Below are 15,326 nucleotides of genomic sequence, written 5' to 3'. Positions count from 1 at the left end.
GTTTGTTCTGTTGCAAAAGCAGACTGAAAACAACATTGAAAACCTCAGAGCCAGAAAATCAACACATCTTTCTACTGAAGTACCGAGCAGAGAGCCATCTTTGTGAAAATTGCCTCATTCGGGAGTCATCATGCCTTTACCCACGAGTGTCCAATTTGCATAACTACAGTTGCAACTACCGGAGAGTCTGGTCTGCTTCTCAAAGCTAAATTCTGTCTACTCCTATTTTTTTTTTGTGGTTCCGATCATCACAGAGGGAAATACTTCCGTCATCTCAGCGTTTGGATACTGTGCAAGGTTCAGGACGGAAGTTCTTAAATCTAAACAGTTGATGCCAGCGTGATTAAACATGCAGAATCTCCCCTCCACTTCATGACTGAGTCTACAGGAGTGTCAACCTGCAACTTGCATTTCACACTTATGCATTTATCACACCTGGTATATTCCATGACATTTTTCAACCATCTGTTACCTGTAGGTGTTTTATACATCCCTGCAGAAAGAGTGCTAATGTTATTTCCTCTAGAGAAGGTTAACATTGGGGTCTCAAGGACTTTTGACAGATCGGGGCTGGGAGCAACTGCTCCTGATATCAGCCAAGCAAAGGTTGCTGGGGCTTCTTTAATAAACTGTTCTGCTGCCTCCGCCCCCAAGTAGGAACAGATGGTGAGTTTTGGCAGCATTTTGTTGGCTGGAAAACACCCTTTTGATTGAGATGCCCATTCTTTCACATGTCTAAAAACTATGTGTTGAGAGCAAACAGTGTGAAAAAAGCACAGAAGCAGAGCCAAATTATATTCTGCTATGTATGCAATGTCTTATAGACCATCTGGACGGCTCATTTGACTGTTCAGGTTTCACTGCACTTCCAAGAAAGCTTGAAGATGGTGAGTAGTCAGGATTACCATTCCGGCCTTTCACAAAAACAGTCCTGTTAAGTCTGTACTTTCCTTTTGTGGTTATTGTGGCGATATAGTTCCATATGAATGTGAATCAAAAACAAAGGCCTTTATTTGCCTGCTGTTCTGCATCAACTGCAGTAATCAGCTAATGACCAACTTTGGTCACAAACCACAGGGCTGTTCAAGACTGTGTTACAGTCACTATTTTCCGTATATTGGAAGTGACAGCGCATGTACGACTGGGTTTCTAAGTGACTCCTGGTAGTGTGTGTCTTCTAATCCAGTAATTGGTAGAGAGAATGAGCAAGAGAGAGAGAGAGAGAGAGAGAGATGGTGTGTACCGAGAACACACAGAGAGGATTGACCCTTTTCTTTCTTTCTCTAATTAGCAGTATTAGACAAAGAGCCCTGGGAGAAGACAGATTGCATCCCATCTCAAGTGTGAGATCACTCATGTTGGAGTGGCCCTCAGAGCAAAGCGTCGTATGTGCCAGCGTCTGAAATAAAGCCGGCACCCCAACACACCTCCCGTGGCTTTAGAAGGACAGGGGCAGAAGCTCTAAAGCAGGGGTGTCCAAACTTTTTGCAAAGAGGGCCAAATTTGATAAAGTGAAGATGCCCGGGGGCCAATAGTTCCTTCTGACATTTTTTTAACCACAAAAGTTACATGAAAATACACACTGTTATAAAACAATTTTCATTGTCACAATTACCTTTATTTTTCAAATGACAATGTAACCAAATATAAGCCACTCAGGCAGACGTGAACAACTCTAAAAACACAATTCTGCCTTTCATTCAGTCAGATAACATTGAACAAACTGTATAGAATACCTTCAATTTCCATGAGTTAAATATCTTTGCCTCATGAACATTTTAAACAGGAGTTATAAGTAATGCAAAGTGGTCTGTTACCATTAAACTTTAAAACAAGTGAATTTTTGCCTTTGTCTTTTACAAGATCTTTCAGAAAGCAATAGTTTGTGTCACATCTACAGGTACATAACATCAACAGTTATAACACATATCTTACTCAAGAGTTTAATAACATAAGTGCCATAAGTCCAAGTGCATTAGTGTGCTTTAGGCTTTTCACTGTTAATAGTGACAGATGTTACCGTTCAAAACACTCAATTTCAGATTGATCAAGGAACAGATAACTTGCTGACACTAATGGGAAGGGTGATACTGAGATCTAGATTTAAGTAAAGAGGCCAGGTCTGGCTTGAGAGCAGTGGTTGAGATGCGTAAAATGTCACGCAAGTGGGAGTCACTCATCCTTGACCTCAATCGGTTCTTGTTAAAGTTCATGACTGAGAATGTTTGCTCACACAAATATGTGGAGCCGAATAAGCTCAGCATTTTCTTAGCGAACGACCGCATTTCTGGAAACCTGCTTTTGTCCAGCTGCTGGTAAAAGTCAACAAGAGAACACTGCTGGTGTTTTCCGCAGCACTCATCGTCACACTGCAGCTCAATGAGCTCCAGCTGCAGCTGTGGAGGAGCATCATTATGGTCCACGGAGAAGGGAGAAGAGAACAGCAACACGTCCTTTTCAATAACTGCAAAGTCCCGAAAGCGTTTGTTAAATTCCACAGAAAGAGATGCGATAGCTGTTGCGTAACTCTTCATTTGCGCACCGATGTTGTCCTGTGGGAAACTGTCAATGACCTCTTTCAAAGCTGGGAAGTGCACGGTGCAGGGCTCGGTTTGGGACAAGTGTCTTTGGAAAAGTTGCAGTTTGGTTCCAAAAGCCTTGATGTGAGCGTACAGCTGGCTCACCACTGCATCTTTTCCTTGAAGATTAACATTCAGCGCATTCAGATGCTTTGTTATGTCAACCAAAAAAGCCAGATTTGCCAGCCATACAGGATTGGACAGTTCTTCCATTGGTTGTCCCTTCTCACCCTTTTTTGGGTCCAATTTCCTCTTTGAGAGAGAGAAATCGCTGCAGTGCGGACCCCCGGCTTAGCCACCTCACATCCTTGTGATATATTACGTCACCGTATTCAGCCTGGATGTCACGCAAGAACTGCTGAAACTGTCGGTGGGTTCGAGCTTCAGAGCGAATAGAATTGATTGCCTTTGCCACTGGTTTCATAACATCGTCAAATTTGAGATGTTTGGCGCGGAGAGCCTGCTGGTGAATGATACAGTGAAGTTTGATAGCGTTACCTGCTTCTTCGCTGACTTTATTGCAGATCAATGTGGACAATCCACTTCGCTCACCAGCCGTGGCGGGCGCACCGTCGGTAATGATCCCAGAAACTTTACTCCACGGTAGTTTCACATCATCAACAGCTTCACAAACAGAAACGAATAAATCTGTTCCTCTGGTTTGCCCTTTAAGGCTTTTGAGGTCGAGCAGCTCCTCTGTCACGTTCATGTTGTCATCAGCTCCTCTTAAAAAAATAAGTAGTTATGCAGTGTCAGATGCATCGGTGCTTTCATCGCAGGCTAATGAGAAATAATCAAAAGCCCCTCCCCTGTCCCCCAGTTGTCTCTGAATATCTGACGATATGTCCTCAACTCTCCGTGTCACAGTGTTGCGTGCCAGGCAAACATTCATAAATTCTTGCTTCTTCTCGGGGCAAATGTTCTCCACCATTTTTATGACACAGTCTTTGATGAACGCACCTTCACTAAAAGGTTTGCCATGTTTAGCTGTTAACATGGCCACTTCGTAGCTGGCTTTTGTTATGTTTTCCTTTGACTCAGAGGCCGGTGAAGACTCTCTGTTGTGATGCCGGAGCAGCTTGGAGTTGCTTCACTTTTTCAGCGCGGCCACTCCCTGTTAGCTTGCCGTACGTTGTAGCATGTTTAGTCTCGTAGTGTCTCTTTACGTTGAAATCCTTAAACAAGGCAACCGCCTCTTTACAAATTAGACAAACACAATTGCCTCGATTTTCAGTGAAGAAGTATTGTAATTCCCACCGCTCCTGAAAGCGGCAGCCCTCACTGTCAACTTTTCTTTTTTTTTGCAGTCGCCATGGCAGAAATGATTTGAGAAGGGTTCGCGGCACGGATGCAGAGCCAGATAGCATGAGAACGGTGCTGCTGTGGTGAAAGGAGGAATTACATCTTTACATTTGTATGATTTATTTATTCTGACAGAGCTAGTGAGCCATAACTAACACATTATAAGACCGAAGCTGCGGGCCGTATGAAATCTGACCGGACTTTGGACATGCCTGCTCTAAAGACATTATAGCCGGGATGGATGGCAACTAAACTCACTGGAATAACTTTTTATCTGCAACATGTTTGCCTGGAAACGTGTCCTGCCTTTTAATAGATTGAAGGTACCACATAATCAAAACTATGAAAATTCAACCCAAAGGATTGTGATTGTGCACCAGCAGTTGTATCAAAACATACTTAACATAGGCAGAGATATTTGCACAAAAAAACTACTTTACCAGCAAAAACGTATTCCAACACAATAATATAAAAATGCTTTCAGACCTCCTCCACTCAAAGACAGCTTCACTGTGCAAAATGATGAAAGTACAGAGCATTGAACTAGAAGACTGTTTTTACAATTGTGGCATAAGCGAGTGTTTATCCCTCTCTGGGCCTTCGTGTCATCCCTTAATTACAAAGCCATCACTAGAAAATCACGATGGGCGGGCATCATATAAATGCAGAGAGGATTCCCTTAGCTCCACCTGACGTCAAACGTGTGCCCTACTTCCGGTCTGCCCGACTTCCGCCGCTGTTACAGGTATGCGAGTGCTGCCATTGTTTTAGTCAGTCGTGCGTTTCTGGTGTTACATTTTCTGGTTGTGATTTTTGTAGACGATCTCTTAGGCTCCCCTCATCCTGCACAGGTGACTCACCTGCGGGTCAGTGTCAGTAGGCCTCGATTACTCCTGATTTATTTTATTATGGTGTCACGTGTTGTTTACAGAGCTGCCGGTAGTAGCGCTACATGCCCTCCTCTCCTCGGCTGGAGCGGACAAACGTTCCCTGATCGGTAGGTGATTTCATGGTGCTAGTTCATACATTTTAGTGTTTATTATTATTATTATTATTATTATTATTATTATACTACTACTAATAATAATTATTTGTTTTTATTATTATTATTATTATTTTTTTAGTTTAATTTTTTTTAATTTGATGTTCATCCTGTATCACGGGGGACTTTTGGCGGGTTGGCGCGGAACTTTGCCAGAAAGTGGCTACAGCTAACCCTGCTCACGTTTAAGAACGCTACTGTTTTCCCTTTGCCTACCGGGTGTTTTGCCTACCGGGTGTTTTGCCTACCGGGTGTTTTCCCTACCGGGCTTCGCCGTACCCTGCGCAGCTTTTGTCTACAGTGCCTGATGCTGCTCAACTACCGGGCTTCGCTTGCTCTGGTCAGCACTGCGCCCCTGCTTAGTGTCGTTTCATTTCAGCGTCACGCTGTTGTTTTAATGGAGAAAACTCCTTTTAGCCTGAGCCATTTTACTGTGCGTGTATTTTGACGGAGGATGTTTAGGTCCACTGTGGGATTTTTTTTTTTTTTAATTATTGGGTATCTGATAATCCCTCCTGGATGATCAGCTAACCTGAGTTATTTTGGTTGTTTGGTTTTCTATTTTGTTAATTTTCTTTCTGTGAAGTGGAGCCTTGTTAATTCTGCTCCCTGTCTCTGTAGGAGCTGCAGGGCCTAAGGTGGTGGGGTTGGTGCCTCCTGGTGTTGGTGTCTCCTGTGCTGTGTGGTTTGGTGCACCCCTGGTTCTGAACCCTCACGTGTGCTTGCGTGTGAGTGATTTTGTATGACTGGGGTGCCTCCTCTTTTTTGGGATCCTCACATTTAGTGGTCTACCCCTTTACTGGTAAGTCGCAGCCCTGAACATCTCTTTTAAATAACTGTATAGGGCTCTTTTATTAGTAGTTGGTTTTTAAAAAGATCTTTGCTTGAATCACTGTTTTGAATATTGAATGTTATAATAAAGGTTAATTGTTTGTAATGGAACCACGTCTCCTGCTCATCAGTATAACAAACCTGTGTTTGTGGGGAAAACTTATTCTTTAGGTGAAATTCCTCAGGTGGCGTTGTCGTGCTCTTACTAATACTATTGGTTAATGTCCTTCTGAACTCTAACCATACCCTCCTCTTGTCACACAATCATCTGCTCAAGGAGAAATGTTTCTCTGGGCTAATTGAAAATATTGCTTTCAGGATTGGGCCTATGAGTATGATTTGTGAACTCACAAATTGCTTTGAAGCCACCAAAAATATAATGTGCTAACTTAACACCTCCAGTGTCCCTGCAAGTGAAGTATGAGGTATCTTATGTCCAGCACTTGAACTTGTACATTTGACATATTTATAGATTGTGGAATTCTTAATGAGCGAGAAAGAGTGGATGTAATTAAGAAGTTTAAAGAGATAAGTAACATATCAAACACACATTTTCCAAGATAATTTATCAACCTGACAGGTGTGGCACATAAATATGCTGATGAAACGGTATGAGTTGAAGTGTTGGACTGGTCACAATAAAAGGCAACTCTAAAATGTGCAGTTTTATCAGGCAACACAATGCCACAGATGTCACACATTTAGAGAGAGTGTGCAATTGGCATGTTGACTGCAGTAATAGCCAACAGATATGTTGTTGTTTTGAATTGAATGTTCATTTCACTACCTTCTACTACAAGCCTTCTCTAACATTATTTCAATCAGGAAAGAGTTGATTTAAGAGAACACAAACAAAACAGTGTTGTCGAGCTCAGGAACTGAGAGAAGCATGAGGGATGCATGCATCTTTGACAATTTGAGCCCAGTGTGATGTCATCAGATTTAAAGGGTTCGAGGCAGTTCACAGTAAAGGGAACCCGGATTTAAAGTTTGACAACAATGGAGTGTTTGGCTAATTGAGATCATGGTGAAGTTTGATTGGTTTACCCAAAAGACACATAGTCAGGTGAATAGAAGAAGTGGGAGAGAGCCAACTGAAGATGAATGAAACAAGGATAGTCTCCCTGATTGAAATTACACTAAGCTTAATTTCTGAGAATTTGGTAGTACATCCAACTGACATAACAACAATAGTTGCTTTGCACAACTGAGAATTTTCTGTCAGAAAGCTTCTCAGCGAAGTTCATCCTGAGTGCCTGTCGTCCTCACTGGGGTTCATCGTTTTAACTGCTCAACTTAAATGGTGTCTGGCACTTTGGAGAAATGTTGTCTTTACATGTGGATCCTGGTTTACACTGTACCAGCCAGATGGCAGACAGCCGACAGAGTGACCCCATGGTGGCGCTGGTATTATGGTATGGGCAGGAATAAGCTACGGCAGCAAACACAGGAGCCCGAGCCCCTTTGTCGTGCTATTCATTCGCCCCCATGGCCTTATGTTGCAGCATGATAATGGATGGCCTCATGTTGCAGGGATCGGTACAGAGTACCTAGAAGCTAAAAACATCCCAGTTCTCGTATATGTCCTGTATGCTCACACCATTAAGCATGTTCAGGATGTTCTGGATTGGCATTTACGGCAGCGTGTCCCAATTTCTGCCATTATCCAACAACTTCGCACGGAAGTTGAAGAGTCGTGGGCCGGCATTATAAAGGCTACAATCAACAACCTTTATACAACGGAGATGTGCTGTGTTGTATGAGGCAAGTTATGGTCATATCATAATTTAATTTAAAATGAACTCGCATTCAATATGTAATTCAGTTTCCTCACATTTAGCTGTTTGTCACAACCCAGGACAGAAGTACATTGAGATTTAAAATAAATAAACCTTTTAGATCTGTTAAATGCGAGAAAGAAATTGTATTTGCGCCGGAAAAAAAAAAAAAAGAAATTAGAGAGGAACACATCCTTCTTTGCAAAGAATTTGTTTTCCAGTTTAATTCATTCATTCTATTTGTGTAGTGAAGAGACCCAGGGCAATTGTTTGCGTCGTACCGAGGCAATTATACTAAAAAAACATCCTCCTTGAAGTCCTGCATCAGAGTTTTTAGTAGGATAATTTTAGAATGAAAATGCAGTTAATCTGAGGACAGGAAATCGACTGAAGGCCTTATCCATCACACAAATACATCCAAACCAAGCCCTGTGATGTATCTCGACAAATAACATTATTCCAAGCTCAGGCTGGATAAAATAATGATGAGGTAAGATAAAATCACTGATGGGCGAAGAATGGAATAAGTCTTTATCACCTAACTCATCTTTTATGCAGAAATACAATGATTAAATAAAAGCTGGGAGATGTTCTTTTATTTCCGTTGATCTATTGAAAAGTGCTGAAGATGACGACCGCAGGCTTACAGAGTGAGATGGGTTGGGGGGGGGGCACTGTATACTGTACATACCAATGACATTGATTGCTGAGAACGGCCTATAAGACTGCTGAGATGGCCAAATGTGCATTTTTTATTCTGGTAAGAAAAGTGCGCTATGATCCAGCATCAAGACGTCTCAGGGCTATTTTGATGAGCTGGGCGGCATTTGGGATGAGTGAGCCATTTCTTTGTCCTTCAGTTTTGAAACAATATCAGAGCAAGTTGGGAACCTGAGAAAAAGCCAATTTTTTGTGTTAAGTAGTCATTATTTGAAAAAAGACCCTTTGGCGCTCTCGGTTACCCCCCCTCCCCTCTCCCCTCTCGCTCCCGACAAGGACCCCTGGTGCAATATTCTACCAGGCCTTGAATCACAATGCATCGTCGCTGTCACTCCAGGGACATATTATGCTCCAACCACCCTTAATTTTATTCTAAAATCTGCTCACACTTTTCTGTAAAGCCTTACTTGTGTGCGCAGCTGTTAATATTTCATCACAATGTATTTACCTGATGCAATATTTAATACATACTATCAGCAGGTTTGTTTTACCGCATACAAATGCTTCTCAGATTATTTATGATTTTTAAAAAAAAAAATTTTACATGAAGCAAGTAACAGTTTTGCATTATGTGGGGACTGAAGTAACTGAGTTTATTTATCTTTCACATCTATTAGAGTAAAACACATGGCTCTTTGTAACCATCACAATAGGCCTTTTTCACATAAGATGTTTTGACATGTCACAGCAGGGGAAAAAGAAAATGGGTGTAAATGAAAAAAAATGAGCAGTGGCTGAACTCCATTCAGCTGCTTTATTTTCAAGATGCTGACATTTTGCAACCTGACTCACTGTCTCATTGTCATGATGGCACCAATCAATAACAATCATCCAATCAGCCAGCCAGATCAAATGTACTTCTTCTCTTCTTGCAATTTCTGAACTTTGGATTGTTCATGGTCTTGTAAATGAGCTGTATAAGTGTATACTGAAGACTTATGTGAGTAATTTGTTAACTATGGTAACATTTATCTTTGTCAGCATGAGTTTGGGGATAAGTCAGTCAAAAGCAATTAAAACTGCAGTCTGCTTGTTTACTTGTCTGTCAGAGTTCATTAAGTCCATTAAAATTAGTATGACATATTCATCCCACAGTAATATTCCTTGTATTATTGCTGTACAAGACATTCGTTATTTTCTTTCTCCTTTTCTGATAATCATTCATAATATAGGGACAATTTGCAGTTACAAAAAATAGTAATAGTATTTTCCCAGTCAAGTTATTTTGGTCACAGTCCTTTAATATTGATAATGATACGGAGTCCAATCCAATACTTATATGTACCTGAATGTTTTTTTTAAATGAAATATGTATCTGACACACTGAAACTTGATTAAAAATACTGGAAGCTCTTGTTCAAAACTTTTAGGATGAAGAGCTTAGATTAAACAACAAAAACTTAAAAGAGGTAAATATTTACTTTTGCTTCCTTCCTTCCTTCACAGGACTCAAGATAAATATTTGTATTACTATTTGTGTTTTTAAAAGACAACATAGACTTTGCATTGCAACATAAAACACTTTAGAGATCAGATGTATTTTTTTTTTTTGATGAATGCCCTTCTTATTCTGTAAATCCTGATGTGCAGACTGTGGTGCCACTGTGCAACATGACCCCTGTCATTCCATTGTTTCTCCATAAGAGGCAGTGTCACCAAACAGATACCCTGTTTATGTGTCCTCTTAATGACAGAGGCCTTCATTCTCCTGAGGCTCAGCAGGGAAGCTACTTTTTGTCCTCGACATGTCACACACATAAAAGGAAAACACACACCTACCACACACGACACACAAATACATATTTTCCCAAACACACACCAACAAAAGTATGCTTACATACACTCGTTCTTCATGCAGACACATCCACACTCCCAGTGACACAAAGTTAACTCAGCACAGCTGTGACTAGGTTGGATGCTTGCACGGTCATCCAGGCAGAAGAGGTCGTTTCCCAGCATCACTCATGGGTACAACCTTTGATCTCTCTGTCTCTGTCTATCTGTCTCTTTTTTCTCTTTCCCTCATTCTACCTACCTTTTCTCAAATTTTGTAGATTAGTGCTTCACTCTGGGTCCCTCTGAGGTGCAATATGTAAGATTTTGAAGGTAATTCATTGTTGACCAACAGTGCTGTACTGGCCAACAGGAATGCCAGGATAAATCCCAGTGGTTCACCACCGGTGAGCCTGTGGACAGTTAAAACGTCCATAACGTTTTTACCTGATCCTGTCTGTCTCTTTTCTATTCCCCTCTGTGAGCCCATCATTCAGGGTGCACATGAGGACATGCACCTCTGTAAAATGTTACTGACAGTATTGATATGCTAAGTTAGCTGTTTGTTGATATGAGGTTCAAACTAGTCAGAATAGTAGTATGTAACTAGATCAGTTAGCTTGTCATCTAAGTATCTACCAAACGAAAGCAATTTTATGGAGCAAACTAACCAGGCATAGACCTTGTTTGAACAATTTAAAATGTATCCTTAGTGCAGCTAACACAAAACCTACCAAGAAACATTAATTAACCTTAATATATGGTTTTGCCTTGGCTTTGCTTTCACTATAATGGTCTTGGAAAAATGGAGATAAGCAAACTATGACCTATAAAATAATTTGTTTTTATCAACCACTGGGTCTATACAAGTAACTTCACTACTGTCAGCTATACAGTATAAAACAAAAAGCCAACTATTAACTAAAGGAAGGACAAGATTATGCACAAATTGCCATTAAAAAAATGGCTGTTAATAGGAGTGTCTTGTTTTTTAAAAGCCAGCAGTGTGGCGAGGCGCTGAGTATCATTTTGTTCTGCGTAGTTTTATGATCGCCAAGAGTTGAAAAATGTTCACTTTGCTAAAGCCTCCTTGAAAAACTGGCACATTATTACATCTCATCTCATTTATATTGGCATCAAGTGTGGTAAATGCAAAAAAATGTGACAATATATATACAGTATGTTTTCACAAAATTAAGTTCGGTAAGTATCACTTACTCTAATTAGCTTATACTCACTATTGAACTTTTTATGGCTGTTGAATAGAAGATATAGATTGAACTGTTCTGAATTTCTATCTGGTTGGTTACATGTCTTCACTACTCATTCATGATATACTCCATAATTTTTTGTTGTTGTAGTGAGAAATAACTTGAGTTTTTGAAACTTTCAAATCGTTTTGCATCATCTCAGAGCTAATTCAAATTCTTGCATAGCAGGAAGTAGTGTCTTATATACTATATAGATCATTGCATACAAAATGTTCGTCATCAATTAAACAAAGTTTGAACTATAAATGTATTTAATTTTACACGGAATCTCTTCAAAAAGGAATGTGTAATTTTCAGATCTGTATGTTGCAGCAGAAACAAGTTGGACAAAGGTTGCGTCTGTTTTGAATGATAAGCAAAGATTTCAACTCAGAAAAATGTGCATCATTCACAGGCAGATGAGACTTGGAGTAGGTTTGTTTTTCTGGCAGCCCTCAGGCAGCTTTCAATCCCCACAACAGTGAGACAGAAACGGTTGATGGGAAATACAGTAGCCGGGGCAGTTTCCGTCATGTGAATATGGCCCTCGACATATGGATGATGCAGAAATAAAGAGCCTGGAGTGCTCATTAGTATCGTACAAACCATAACACGTATGGGGTTTTTGCTTTCAGCATCAGCCACTGTTTGTTTTGTCTTTGTTCAATTATCAATGTCCACAATGTTGCTAAATTCATATGTTGGCTTTCTCTGTTGCTCTGGAGATGCAGCACATGAAAACATCTCTCAGGAGAGGCGTGGGGTTTGAAGGAACTCTGGGTAATGAGCTGGAAAACTGCATTGATAATGTTGACTGTCACTCGCCAGACTGATGTGATTGTGTCAGGCTCAGTATATTATGTATGAGGTGCGGTCTCAATTTAGCGAATGCTCCCCTATCTGACCCTTTCACTGGTCTATATCTCACTGTGGCTGTTTAATTATGTAAGGTTATAGCTAAAGAGGGAGGGGAAATGAGAGACATTGAGAGAACCTACAGAAAGGAGGGTTATTTAACTTGCTTTTCAATTTTATGTATGTCAATGTCAATTTTTTAAAATTTGTTTTACCAAAAAAGAGAACATTTTCATCAAAAGAAGCACTACAGCTGAGGTGCTTGGTAGTTAAATTTGGTATCCACTCTTGATGTGGTGAAATCCTCCAATATAAACACAAAATGCCCTGTGTTTTTTTTTTTAGCAAGAGAAGAAAAACACACAAAACTAAATATTCAGAAAATATTGTCAGCCCACAGTCTACGCAAAAATGTTAAATGCAAGACTCTAAAATGGATTTTTCTCCACAACAAAGATAAGGCCAACCTGGGAAACAAGCTTTGCTTGAGTTTGAGAGACAGAGCAGATATCAAAGAGGGAGGTATGTGCATCAGTATGACAGTCTATTTGGAAAATGAATGCCTTAGTATTGGCCCTGTGTTACCCTCTCTTCAATGGGACAGAACATGGGGTTAAAAATGAGGATGAAGGTGAGGGAATGATAAGTTTTATGCCCTCTTTTCATTTCTCCTCCTTGCTCAAGGAAAGCCCCTGCTTTGAGAAAATGGTTTTATATTGGCAGCTGTGACCCACTTCTACACATTTATGCTCCAGCTATGATACACACAAACACACACTCACACACACGCCTTTGCATGTCGTAACGCATCAGTGAAGGGGAAAACAGGCATCTGGAAAAGTCGTCCTCTGGGAGGCATTGACATGATTTGCAGAGGCTCACTGCTTTGCCCATAACTTTGGGAGTGCGGCGCTCTGCTTGGTGACTTCCCAGTGTGTTTGTGGTGGCACCTGATGGCTGCACAACTAACTGGTCAACCACATTAGCAGGCCAGCATAAGGAGCTGAGGAATGTACTTTAAAATATTGTAAGGAGGCATGTGAGACCACACGATGTATAAATGATTACACATTAATGTTTAACTCTAGTTTAAGTGACTCCTTGGGAGTCAGGGGGAACATTTAAGCTGCTCGTGTCTCAGCTGGAGCTGAGTCCACAAATGTCATCTTAGATGCGATAGCCTTGCTTCAATGTTTTTTGGTATTCCCTTACATGTACTGCAATGTCAGGTTATTGTTACTTAAATACCTCCTCCAGTGAAAATTAAGTTTTTAACCTTGGTAACATGTCCATGTGAAGTCTTTTATATGCTATATCATGGGTGAAATAAGCAGTCAGTACCAATGCTGAGCCTTTCTGTTTTGAAACTGTACAACCAGGTGACTGAAAAAAATAATCCCTGACAAGAGTTGTCCACATGCCACAGACACAGAATCACGAGTTGTTGCTATTATGTGTTTGAATGGATGGCAAAACTTTAAAATACATTATATAAGTGTAGAACATTTAACTTGCAGGGTGGAGCTTTTTATACCATCGAAGTGTCAGCTGCAGGGGAGGGTGAGGCTATCGTATGAGTCATGTGACTTTAACTTCCAATTAAATTTTCTCGAGTGACGAAAAATAGATGCAGCAGATGAAAACTTTAAATCTGTGTGAAGCGATCATCAGATATAGAATGAGCCAACCACTGAAATCGGTCATCCATCAGATTTTGTGACCTGCTCTATTATTATTAATGCCTAGACCACTGGGGGGGTCACACAGTCTCAGTAACACTAAAGAGGGGGAGTGTCTGGACATTACAGTGACTCACTATCGCCCCCGAAAAAGGTGTGAAATGTGATTTAATTCTAACGAATTATACTTTCAATTCTAGTTAGTTTTTGAAATACAATCAGGACATCTTCATAGTTTGGTCAGTTGGTTAATAAAATGTTCAAATTCTTCTTTCAAACTAAAAAATACTGTTGTTCCTCATTTTTTATCTCGCAGTCATGTCCGCAGTCGGCCTTGTCTCACTACTTCTGCCAAAGTCACTGTTCTCACTCTCCAAAGGCGATACTGTGACCTTTATTCTGCCATTATTGTGGTTGTTCTTCATGATATATGTGAAGATGTTTGTAAATATATATATAAAAAAAAATTCTGTCAGTATTTGTCCACATTTGATTAAGTAATAAGTTAATTCACATCGTTTATCTATTCACTAACATTTGCCTTCATTTCCTGACCCTCCTCTTCACCTGCTCACCATTTGTCCTTCTTGTCTTCCTTCAAGAAATCTGGAGGTCCAAAACATTGATCTCACTCCTGGGTTCAGGGGCATGCCTCCCTCTACCCCCTGAAAGCTTTTGGTATACACATTATATTTCTCCTCCCTTATCATATTATAGAGTAATTACTTTTCACAAAATTTAGTTTGAAGGTAATTATGGTTGTGTTTGGAGAACTTTTTCTTGAGGAGGCAGCACTTATCTCCATCTGATAGTGGTTTATTTTTAAACTTGGCTGGATTAAATGCATGTATAAATGCGTCTCTTTGAGTGACATCAGCTCTCTCACCTCTCATCTCTCTCCACTCGTCCTGTCACCAACCCTCCAGCCTGGCCTCCTCCAGTGTTGCGCTACCTGTGTGGTCTCAGTCTTTTCTGTTTGTGATGCCTATGCTCTTTCTTTCTCTCAGCCTCTATGTCTGTGTCTCTCGTTCCATAACCTGCTCCCTCTCTCTCATCTTTTTTTGTCTGTCTTCAACATAAAAAAAAGTCTGTTCATTTCTCCCTGTCTTCAATTTCTGTTCTCTTTCTGTCTCTGTATTCACTGCTTGTCCATTTCTTAGTGACTCTTCACCTGCTCTAGGCCAAAGTATATTAAAAAATGATTTGGTAAAATTAATGTGATATTATTATGATGGATGGTGACTGTTTACAATCACATTCATCAGATGATTGATCAGCCTGCGTGTATGTGAATGTTGTGACAGAATGGCTCATGGTGGCGGTGAGGTTATGGCATGAGCAGGTATAACTTATAGACAACGAGCAAAGGGGCATTTTATTGAAGTTAATTTGATTAGACATCGATATTGTGACGGGACCCTGAGGCCCATTTTCGTGCCATTTAATCGCCACCATCGCCTCATGTTGCACCATAATATTTGGACAGTCCCATGATGCAAGGATCTGTTCAGAATTCT

This window comes from Brachyistius frenatus, unplaced genomic scaffold (assembly GCF_029030835.1).
Source record: "Brachyistius frenatus isolate BFR_SWC_R1_liver_20210118 unplaced genomic scaffold, ASM2903083v1 Contig_78, whole genome shotgun sequence".
In the NCBI taxonomy this organism is placed as follows: Eukaryota; Metazoa; Chordata; class Actinopteri; family Embiotocidae; genus Brachyistius; species Brachyistius frenatus.
Note: the sequence above shows the minus strand (reverse complement) of the source record.